Source organism: Oncorhynchus nerka, linkage group LG12 (genome assembly GCF_034236695.1).
Source record: "Oncorhynchus nerka isolate Pitt River linkage group LG12, Oner_Uvic_2.0, whole genome shotgun sequence".
Classification (NCBI taxonomy): Eukaryota; Metazoa; Chordata; class Actinopteri; order Salmoniformes; family Salmonidae; genus Oncorhynchus; species Oncorhynchus nerka.
In genome coordinates, this window is record NC_088407.1 from 6,696,770 (window position 1) to 6,708,312 (window position 11,543).

The 11,543-nt window shown below is 43.4% G+C and overlaps 1 long non-coding RNA gene across 1 annotated transcript; it reads right to left on the reverse strand.

Annotated features, from left to right (window-relative positions):
- Positions 1–1,867: 1,867 nt before the first annotated feature.
- LOC115138857 (uncharacterized) lies at positions 1,868–4,340 on the reverse strand. Its single transcript, XR_010465185.1, has 3 exons — positions 4,288–4,340; positions 2,103–2,168; positions 1,868–1,962 (listed from the first exon to the last, which is right to left on the reverse strand). It is a non-coding gene; the product is annotated as an uncharacterized LOC115138857 (long non-coding RNA).
- Positions 4,341–11,543: the final 7,203 nt, after the last annotated feature.

Below are 11,543 nucleotides of genomic sequence, written 5' to 3' on the forward strand. Positions count from 1 at the left end.
GTGTCATGTCTGATCAAGTCCATCATTTATATCCAAATACCTTTGTTTGAGCATTTAGTACACAATCCAAACTCACGGGCAAGTCCAGGCCAAAGTTCAGATTAAGTCATTACAGTTTGTAGAAACATGTCAAATGAAGCATAGAATTCTTCAATGTTTCAACCAGAGAACTCCTTGGTCTGTAGAAATGCGATGGAACTCAGCTACCTTACGGAATAGCATTGCTGCTTTTAATGGATACTCTGGCGAAGTGGCAGGAGCCTCAGGGAACACACAGAGGGCAAGCTCCTTTCACATAATGCATTGTCCCAGCGCTGTTGACCTGAAGACAAAACCAGAATATTCAGCTGTACACACAGTAGGAAAGTTAAATTAACTAGGAATAAGTTGAATTTGATGACTGATACTGAGTTTACTGTACCTCCAAAGTTGATATGAACACAAGACTCTCTGGCACCAGCACCAGGCCTTCCTTTAGCCCAGTTCTGGTGATCAAAGTCAGGGCCATCACTCCAGAACCACCGCCTGTCCTGAGGGGGGGAAAGTGGGGTTTGAGAATAAAGACTAAATGTAGTCCTTCCTCTACCACCTGAAACCAAACCGTTTAAGCTACCACTACTTCAAAACCCACCGACTGGGACTGTTGCTTGTGTAAAGAACCTACAGTCTACTCCTCACATTTGCAATCATCCCGATGCCTTTCAAAGACTATAACAAGTCTACAACTTTTGAAGCTAGAAACCCCATACACATGGTTACAAGACTGAATGGAAGAGATTACTTTGATCAAATTTATACTTACCTAGAAACATTTTACATGAGTATAAAGGCCTCCTGAAGTTGACAGTAAAATAATTTAGCAGACTCATCTAGAATGACCTACAGGGTCAATTAGGATTAAGGGCGTTGCTCAAGGGCACATCAGATTTCACGGAGTGAGTTCTGGGATTCAAACAAGCCTTTATTGGCCAACGGCGAGGCTACCTGTCGCATGGCAACGCTTGATATTTTATATGGAAACCATTACAATAGCTGTTAAAAAGCAGCAGCTCCTCTTCCTGGGGTCCACACAAAATGACATTAGAACATTAGACAACTCAGACAGAACTACATAAACAAATTACAGGTATAAATTACATTAATTACAGGTAGCCTACATGCCACATCTCCCGTTCTTAACCAGGTTTGCTGTTCACTTGAGCAATACGAGATGGAACGGCGTTCCTTGCAATAATGGCTCTATATATATCACTGTAGGCTTAATGGTCCCACCTTAACCGAATAAAATCCTCCAATCCAGGTGGAGGGAAACCAACAGTCTTGACCAAGACCAACGCCTGTAGAAACTGGTCCTCCTCAGAGCTGTGCACAGATGCCAGGTTTGCGCCAAGGTACTTCACAACGTTGGGTACAGACACCAGTTGATCACTAAGGGACACACAGTACCGCTAGAGAAGAAAGTATCTATTTAACTAGGCAAGTCAATTAAGAAAATTATTATCTACAGTAACAGCCAAGCAGTAGATGGGAACAAATACATTTCATGTATTAGTCAGTCAGCCTTGCTGAGAATTTGTCTTCTGGACTCTCAACCAAATATTGACCATCGCAACTAATTCCTTTTTAAAACTCTTAAAGATACTAGTTCATCTCAGTCTTAAGCCATGTCCTGTGGGTTCCAGTATACAGAAGGCACAACCAATTCAAAATGTTTAGAAAATTCCCATCTTAAAGGGAAGTTCAGTATTTCACATCAGTCATGTGTTGCAGTTTAAGAAAGTATCACCTTTAAGGTAATGTCAAAGAGCTAATTTCAACTACACTTCCCCTTCAAAATCACAGTAGATGGTAAGGGTGATACCTATGCTTCAGGCCAGCTCCTTGTAGTCTTTACAAACATTAAACAGCGTGATCCATATTTGGTCCAAGCGGAAGGACACAAGTCTTCTTCTAGCAATGAATCTGGAAGGAGAAGTTACATGTGGCTTTAAAGGCTAGTGGAGAAACATCTACAAAACAGAGCTACAATATTATTTGTTCATCAGTCAGTCACCTCTGCTACAATAAATATACAGAACGAGTCAAGAAAAGTGGACTCTTACTTGCATCTCCCAGAGCAAAGGCAGCACTGAGAAGCAGAAGACTGGTCAACATGGTCATGGAGTCTCCTGAGAGAAACAGAGTGAAGCCATCAAAACCACAGCTTCAACTCAACATACAGTAGATTAGAACAGGAATATGTCTGCTTTCCTAAATGCCAACCTATTCCCTAAACAGGGCTGAGGAGAATTTCTGGGCAGGTATTTCTCGCCACTCAGACAGAAGTAATAAAGGTATCATTTTACTGCTAACCTACAAAGCATTACATGGGCTCGCTCCTACCCATCTCTCTGATTTGGTCCTGCCGTACATACCTACACGTACGCTACGGTCACAAGACGCAGGCCTCCTAATTATCCCTAGAATTTCTAAGCAAACAGCTGGAGGCAGGGCTTTCTCCTATAGAGCTCCATTTTTATGGAACGGTCTGCCTACCCATGTCAGAGACGCAAACTCGGTCTCAACCTTTAAGTCTTTACTGAATTCTCATCTCTTCAGTGGGTCATATGATTGAGTGTAGTCTGGCCCAGGAGTAGGAAGGTGAACGGAAGGCTCTGGAGCAACGAACCGCCCTTGCTGTCTCTGCCTGGCCGGTTCCCCTCTTTCCACTGGGTTTCTCTGCCTCTAACCCTATTACAGGGGCTGAGTCACTGGCTTACTGGGGCTCTCGCATGCCGTCCCTGGAAGGGGTGCGTCACCCGAGTGGGTTGATTCACTGATGTGGTCATCCTGTCTGGGTTGGCGCCCCCCCTTGGGTTGTGCCGTGGCGGAGATCTTTGTGGGCTATACTCAGCCTTGTCTCAGGATGGTAAATTGGTGGTTGAAGATATCCCTCTAGTGGTGTGGGGGCTGTGCTTTGGTAAAGTGGGTGGGGTTATATCCTTCCTGTTTGGCCCTGTCTAGGGGTGTCCTCGGATGGGGCCACAGTGTCTCCTGACCCCTCCTGTCTCAGCCTCCAGTATTTATGCTGCAGTAGTTTATGTGTCGGGGGGCTAGGGTCAGTTTGTTATATCTGGAGTTCTTCTCCTGTCCTATTCGGTGTCCTGTGTGAATCTAAGTCTGTGTTCTCTAATTCTCTCCTTCTCACTCTGAGGACCTGAGCCCTAGGACCATGCCCCTGGACTACCTGACATGATGACTCCTTGCTGTCCCCAGTCCACCTGGCCGTGCTGCTGCTCCAGTTTCAACTGTTCTGCCTTATTATTATTCGACCATGCTGGTCATTTATGAACATTTGAACATCTTGGCCATGTTCTGTTATAATCTACACCCGCCACAGCCAGAAGAGGACTGGCCAGCTCACATAGCCTGGTTCCTCTCCAGGTTTCTTCCTAGGTTTTGGCCTTTCTAGGGAGTTTTTCCTAGCCACCGTGCTTCTACACCTGCATTGCTTGCTGTTTGTGGTTTTAGGCTGGGTTTCTGTACAGCACTTTGAGATATCAGCTGATGTACGAAGGGCTATATAAATACTTTTGATATGATTTAATTCCCAAATGTACAGGCATTATTGAACAAAGCTCAATTCTGCTTGTTTTACTTTCCAACAAAAATAAAAGCAAAGTATAAAATACTGGCAGGTAAGGCTTAGTGGCTTGTAACACCAGCAGGTAAGGCTTAGTGGCTTGTAACACCAGTAGGTAAGGTGAAATGGCCACCAGGAAAGGCTGTGATAGGATGTTGTCGTGCTGGAGGGAATACACCACAGCCCAATATTAGACCTATTAATTAATGAAGCAAGGTCTAAGGACATTCCACTGCAAAAGCTTGCTAGTAGATGACATGGTTCAAGAAGGTACCTGCTAGCAGTATGGGTTCCCACCTCTGAAGATCCAGCCATAATACACTAGATGGTTCTGATAAAGCACAATTTACAGCACTGAGCAGTGATCAATAACTACATCTAGTTTAGACAAGGCCCATCCAAATATGGCAGCCAATGTTTTGTTCTGGCTTTGCACGTCCATGTTCCCCCTACTTCCAGTCTGACCCAGCATGGTGCTCATATTGTGAGGGTGATTAGCTAAACAGCTGCGTACAACATGGAATCCATTTAAAGTTGTTGGGGGAGAATAAAGTAAAAACAGCATTTCATAGTTTCTTGTTCACTGAGACGCAGTGCAACCAATCAGAACAGTCTACAGGATTATAGACCCTAACCCTAGAAAAGTTACAATAGCAGGCACTTACTTTAGCCAATTAACAACAGGAACAATAAAGGAACTGGGACACCACAAATGCTGAACAACCCAAGTAGAACAAGCTGCTTCTATACCAGAGTGAGTTCAGGTGTGGTGAGTTAGCAGGAAAGGGGCGTGTCCAGAGGGTAACTGTGAGTTTGTGGTCCTGGGTGTTGATAGCTAAGTCTTGCTCACACTAGCTCTGGTCCTGGGTGTAGCTAGGGTCTGGCTCACACTAGCTCTGGTCATGGGTGTAGCTGGCTCACACTAGCTCTGGTCCAGGGTGTAGCTAGGGTCTGGCTCACACTAGCTCTGGTCATGGGTGTAGCTAGGGTCTAGCTCACACTAGCTCTGGTCCTGGGTATAGCTAGGGTCTGGCTCACACTAGCTCTGGTCCTGGGTGTAGCTAGTGTCTGGCTCACACTAGCTCTGGTCCTGGGTGTAGCTAGTGTCTGGCTCACACTAGCTCTGGTCCTGGGTGTAGCTAGGGTCTGGCTCACACTAGCTCTGGTCCTGGGTGTAGCTAGTGTCTAGCTCACACTAGCTCTGGTCCCGGGGGTAGCTAGGTCTGGCTCACACTAGCTCTGGTCCCAGGGGTAGCTAGGTCTGGCTCACACTAGCTCTGGTCCCGGGGGTAGCTAGGTCTGGCTCACACTAGCTCTGGTCCCAGGGGTAGCTAGGTCTAGCTCACACTAACTCTGGTCCTGGGGTAGCTAGGTCTGGCTCACACTAACTCTGGTCCTGGTCCTGGGTCTGGCTCACACTAGCTCTGGTCCTGGGTGTAGCTAGTGTCTAGCTCACTAGTCTGGCTCACACTAACTCTGGTCCTGGGTCTGTCACACTAGCTCTGGTCCTGGGGGCTCTGGCTCACACTATCTCTGGTCCTGGGGGTAGCTAGGGTCTGGCTCACACTAGCTCTGGTCCTGGGTGTAGCTAGGGTCTGGCTCACACTAGCTCTGGTCCCGGAGGTAGCTAGGGTCTGGCTCACACTAGCTCTGGTCCTGGGTGTAGCTACGGTCTGGCTCACACTAACTCTGGTCCCGGGGGTAGCTAGGGTCTGGCTCACACTAGCTCTGGTCCTGGGTGTAGCTAGGGTCTGGCTCACACTAGCTCTGGTCCTGGGGGTAGCTAGGGTCTGGCTCACACTAGCTCTGGTCCTGGGTGTAGCTAGGGTCTGGCTCACACTAGCTCTGGTCCCGGGGGTAGCTAGGGTCTGGCTCACACTAGCTCTGGTCCTGGGTGTAGCTAGGGTCTGGCTCACACTAGCTCTGGTCCTGGGTGTAGCTAGGGTCTGGCTCACACTAGCTCTGGTCCTGGGTGTAGCTAGGGTCTGGCTCACACTAGCTCTGGTCCCGGGGGTAGCTAGTGTCTGGCTCACACTAGCTCTGGTCCTGGGTGTAGCTAGCTCTGGTCTGCTAGCTCTCACACTAGCTCTGGTCCTGGGTGTAGCTAGGGTCTGGCTCACACTAGCTCTGATCCTGGGTGTAGCTAGGGTCTGGCTCACACTAGCTCTGGTCCCGGGGGTAGCTAAGTCTGGCTCACACTAGCTCTGGTCCCGGGGGTAGCTAGGGTCTGGCTCACACTAGCTCTGGTCCTGGGTGTAGCTAGGGTCTGGCTCACACTAGCTCTGGTCCCGGGGGTAGCTAGGGTCTGGCTCACACTAGCTCTGGTCCCGGGGGTAGCTAGGTCTGGCTCACACTAACTCTGGTCCTGGGTGTAGCTAGTGTCTAGCTCACACTAGCTCTGGTCCCGGGGTAGCTAGGTCTGGCTCACACTAGCTCTGGTCCCAGGGGTAGCTAGGTCTGGCTCACACTAGCTCTGGTCCCGGGGGTAGCTAGGTCTGGCTCACACTAGCTCTGGTCCCGGGGGTAGCTAGGTCTGGCTCACACTAGCTCTGATCCTGGGTGTAGCTAGGGTCTGGCTCACACTAGCTCTGGTCCCGGGGGTAGCTAGGTCTGGCTCACACTAGCTCTGGTCCCGGGGGTAGCTAGGGTCTGGCTCACACTAGCTCTGGTCCTGGGTGTAGCTAGGGTCTGGCTCACACTAGCTCTGGTCCCGGGGGTAGCTAGGGTCTGGCTCACACTAGCTCTATATAATACCCATCAAAAATAATTATTTGCTCCGACATGATGTCAAAGTTGTTTTCTGTTAGTAATTTCATTGTATTACCAGGCCACTATAGTCAACATTTCACAAAACAGTATATTGTTATTGTAAAAGCCGTCATTGTAAATAAGAATTGGTTCTTAAACTGACTTTCCCAGATAAATAAAGCTTAAATAAAATACATGAATAAAATATGTCGATATATACTTGACACCAAGTCAATACCAGTTTAAACCAGGGGGGGACATGACATCATCTTGGAATTTATTCACTTCATAATGACAATATAATAATAATATAACATAATATAGTATAATATATAATATAACATAATATAGTATAATATATAATATAACATAATATAGTATAATATATAATATAACATAATATAGTATAATATATAATATAACATAATATAGTATAATATATAATATAACATAATATAGTATAATATATAATATAACATAATATAGTATAATATATAATATAAAATAATATATTATAATATATAATATAACATAATATAGTATAATATATAATATAAAATAATATAGTATAATATATAATATAACATAATATAGTATAATATATAATATAACATAATATAGTATAATATATAATATAAAATAATATAGTATAATATATAATATTTTGATGGACTTCATAAAGTTACATGGTCCTGCTACACTTCCAACTATAATATGATACTACAATATCGTACCCTCCACTCTAACAAGGATTTAGTGTATCAAGAAAGATCATCTACTTTGGGGGGGGTGAAACAACTGTCACTATTTACAAATGGAGTCAATCGATCAATCAGTCAATCGATATCAAGTCTGATGAGCATTATAGATATTTCTGTCAATCTGTCAATGTCATTGGTGTTCTATTCTAATGTTCTGATTCTAATGTTCTGATTCTAATGTTCTGATCCAGGTTGACCCATAGAGTTCTATTCTAATGTTCTGATTCTAATGTTCTGATCCAGGTTGACCCATAGAGTTCTATTCTAATGTTCTGATTCTAATGTTCTGATCCAGGTTGACCCATAGAGTTCTATTCTAATGTTCTGATTCTAATGTTCTGATCCAGGTTGACCCATAGAGTTCCATTCTAATGTTCTGATCCAGGTTGACCCATAGAGTTCCATTCTAATGTTCTGATCCAGGTTGACCCATAGAGTTCCATTCTAATGTTCTGATCCAGGTTGACCCATAGAGTTCCATTCTAATGTTCTGATCCAGGTTGACCCATAGAGTTCCATTCTAATGTTCTGATCCAGGTTGACCCATAGAGTTCCATTCTAATGTTCTGATCCAGGTTGACCCATAGAGTTCCATTCTAATGTTCTGATCCAGGTTGACCCATAGAGTTCCATTCTAATGTTCTGATCCAGGTTGACCCATAGAGTTCCATTCTAATGTTCTGATTCTAATGTTCTGATCCAGGTTGACCCATAGAGTTATATTCTAATGTTCTGATTCTAATGTTCTGATCCAGGTTGACCCATAGAGTTCCATTCTAATGTTCTGATCCAGGTTGACCCATAGAGTTCTATTCTAATGTTCTGATTCTAATGTTCTGATCCAGGTTGACCCATAGAGTTCTATTCTAATGTTCTGATCCAGGTTGACCCATAGAGTTATATTCTAATGTTCTGATTCTAATGTTCTGATCCAGGTTGACCCATAGAGTTCCATTCTAATGTTCTGATCCAGGTTGACCCATAGAGTTCTATTCTAATGTTCTGATTCTAATGTTCTGATCCAGGTTGACCCATAGAGTTCCATTCTAATGTTCTGATCCAGGTTGACCCATAGAGTTCCATTCTAATGTTCTGATCCAGGTTGACCCATAGAGTTCCATTCTAATGTTCTGATCCAGGTTGACCCATAGAGTTCCATTCTAATGTTCTGATCCAGGTTGACCCATAGAGTTCCATTCTAATGTTCTGATCCAGGTTGACCCATATAGTTCCATTCTAATGTTCTGATCCAGGTTGACCCATAGAGTTCCATTCTAATGTTCTGATTCTAATGTTCTGATCCAGGTTGACCCATAGAGTTCCATTCTAATGTTCTGATCCAGGTTGACCCATAGAGTTATTCTAATGTTCTATTCTAATGTTCTGATTCTAATGTTCTGATCCAGGTTGACCCATGACTATTCTAATGTTCTGATCCAGAGTTCTAATGTTCTAAATGTTCTGATCCAGGTTGACCCATAGAGTTCTATTCTAATGTTCTGATCCAGGTTGACCCATAGAGTTCTATTCTAATGTTCTGATTCTAATGTTCTGATCCAGGTTGACCCATAGAGTTCCATTCTAATGTTCTGATCCAGGTTGACCCATAGAGTTCCATTCTAATGTTCTGATCCAGGTTGACCCATAGAGTTCCATTCTAATGTTCTGATCCAGGTTGACCCATAGAGTTCCATTCTAATGTTCTGATCCAGGTTGACCCATAGAGTTCCATTCTAATTTTCTGATTCTTGAATGTTCTAATGTTCTGATCCAGGTTGAGAGTTCCCTAATGTTCTGATTCTAATGTTCTGATCCAGGTTGACCCATAGAGTTCCATTTTAATGTTCTGATCCAGGTTGACCCATAGAGTTCCATTCTAATGTTCTGATCCAGGTTGACCCATAGAGTTCTATTCTAATTTTCTGATTCTATTGTTCTGATCCAGGTTGACCCATAGAGTTCCATTCTATTCTAATGTTCTGATTCTAATGTTCTGATCCAGGTTGACCCATAGAGTTCCATTCTAATGTTCTGATCCAGGTTGACCCATAGAGTTATATTCTAATGTTCTGATTCTAATGTTCTGATCCAGGTTGACCCATAGAGTTCTATTCTAATGTTCTGATCCAGGTTGACCCATAGAGTTCTATTCTAATGTTCTGATTTGACCCATAGAGTTCTATTCTAATGTTCTGATCCAGGTTGACCCATAGAGTTCTATTCATTTCTAATGTTCTGATCCAGGTTGACCCATAGAGTTCTATTCTAATGTTCTGATTCTAATGTTCTGATCCAGGTTGACCCATAGAGTTCCATTCTAATGTTCTGATCCAGGTTGACCCATAGAGTTCCATTCTAATGTTCTGATTTAACCAGGTTGAGAACAAGTTCTCATTTGCATAGAGTTCCATTAAAGCTAATGTTCTGATCCAGGTTGACCCATAGAGTTCCATTCTAATGTTCGAAAAAAAAATGGCAGTCTATATACAATGTGTGCAAAAGGCATGAGGTCCAATACAATTTGCAGATTAACACTGGGGTGATAAATGATCAGATGGTCATGGTTGACCCATAGAGTTCCATTCTAATGTTCTGATCCAGGTTGAAAATGGAGTTCCATTCTAATGTTCTGATCCAGGTTGACCCATAGAGTTCTATTCTAATTTTCTGATTCTAATGTTCTGATCCAGGTTGACCCATAGAGTTCCATTCTAATGTTCTGATCCAGGTTGACCCATAGAGTTATATTCTAATGTTCTGATTCTAATGTTCTGATCCAGGTTGACCCATAGAGTTCCATTCTAATGTTCTGATCCAGGTTGACCCATAGAGTTATATTCTAATGTTCTGATTCTAATGTTCTGATCCAGGTTGACCCATAGAGTTCTATTCTAATGTTCTGATCCAGGTTGACCCATAGAGTTCTATTCTAATGTTCTGATCCAGGTTGACCCATAGAGTTCTATTCTAATGTTCTGATTCTAATGTTCTGATCCAGGTTGACCCATAGAGTTCTATTCTAATGTTCTATTCTAATGTTCTGATCCAGGTTGACCCATAGATGCCAGAGGACCGGACAGTATGCCCTGATAGAGTTCCATTCTAATGTTCTGATCCAGGTTGACCCATAGAGTTCCATTCTAATGTTCTGATCCAGGTTGACCCATAGAGTTCTATTCTAATGTTCTGATCCAGGTTGACCCATAGAGTTCTATTCTAATGTTCTGATCCAGGTTGACCCATAGAGTTCTATTCTAATGTTCTGATTCTAATGTTCTGATCCAGGTTGACCCATAGAGTTCTATTCTAATGTTCTGATTCTAATGTTCTGATCCAGGTTGACCCATAGAGTTCTATTCTAATGTTCTGATTCTAATGTTCTGATCCAGGTTGAAACTTCTGCCTGATAAGAGTTCTATTCTAATGTTCTGATCCAGGTTGACCCATAGAGTTCCATTCTAATGTTCTGATCCAGGTTGACCCATAGAGTTCCATTCTAATGTTCTGATTCTAATGTTCTGATCCAGGTTGACCCATAGAGTTCTATTCTAATGTTCTGATTCTAATGTTCTGATCCAGGTTGACCCATAGAGTTCCATTCTAATGTTCTGATCCAGGTTGACCCATAGAGTTCCAGGATACCGGGCCAGGTGATGCTCACAGGGGGGAGGCGTTTGACAGTGAGGGTGGTCGTTTGACTGCGGCTCCGTGGCGGATTGTATTTCTGTCCTGTAGCAGAATATCTCCTTTAGCTTCCGCCTTGAAGAATGACGCAGGCTGCTAATGGACATTAACGAATTGGAGGGTGGGAACACTGTGGTGATTTCCCACATGGAGTGGAGGGATAACAAGTAGATGCTAGATGTCGTCACAGGGGAAGTGGAATGATAGGCTTTAATGACTTTGTTTATGATGCACACAGCCAGTCAGGCAGAGAAACTGTCAGGCAGAGAAACAGGCAACCAACCAATCAACCATCCTTACATATAGACCTTGATGTTTTTTTGTCTGCGGTGAGTGTACAGGTGAAGATCTCTGATTCGCTGACTGCACCGCCGCACGGACACGCTGGAAGTTATAACCAGTAGTGTATTAGTGTGTATTAGTGTGTATTAGTGTGTATTAGCGTGTATTAATGTGTATTAATGTGTATTAGTGTGTATTAGCATGTATTAGTGTGTATTAGCATGTATTAGTGTGTATTAGCATGTATTAGCATGTATTAGTGTGTATTAGTTTGTATTAGCGTGTATTAGTGTGTATTAGCGTGTATTACATCTGGCCCAAAGGTGTTTATATTGGCACCCTGTTGAATCAAATCAAATGTATTTATATAGCCATTCGTACATCAGCTGAGATAGATACATGTTAGAGACACGGGGTGGGGGAGAGAAAGAGAGAGAGAGAAAGCA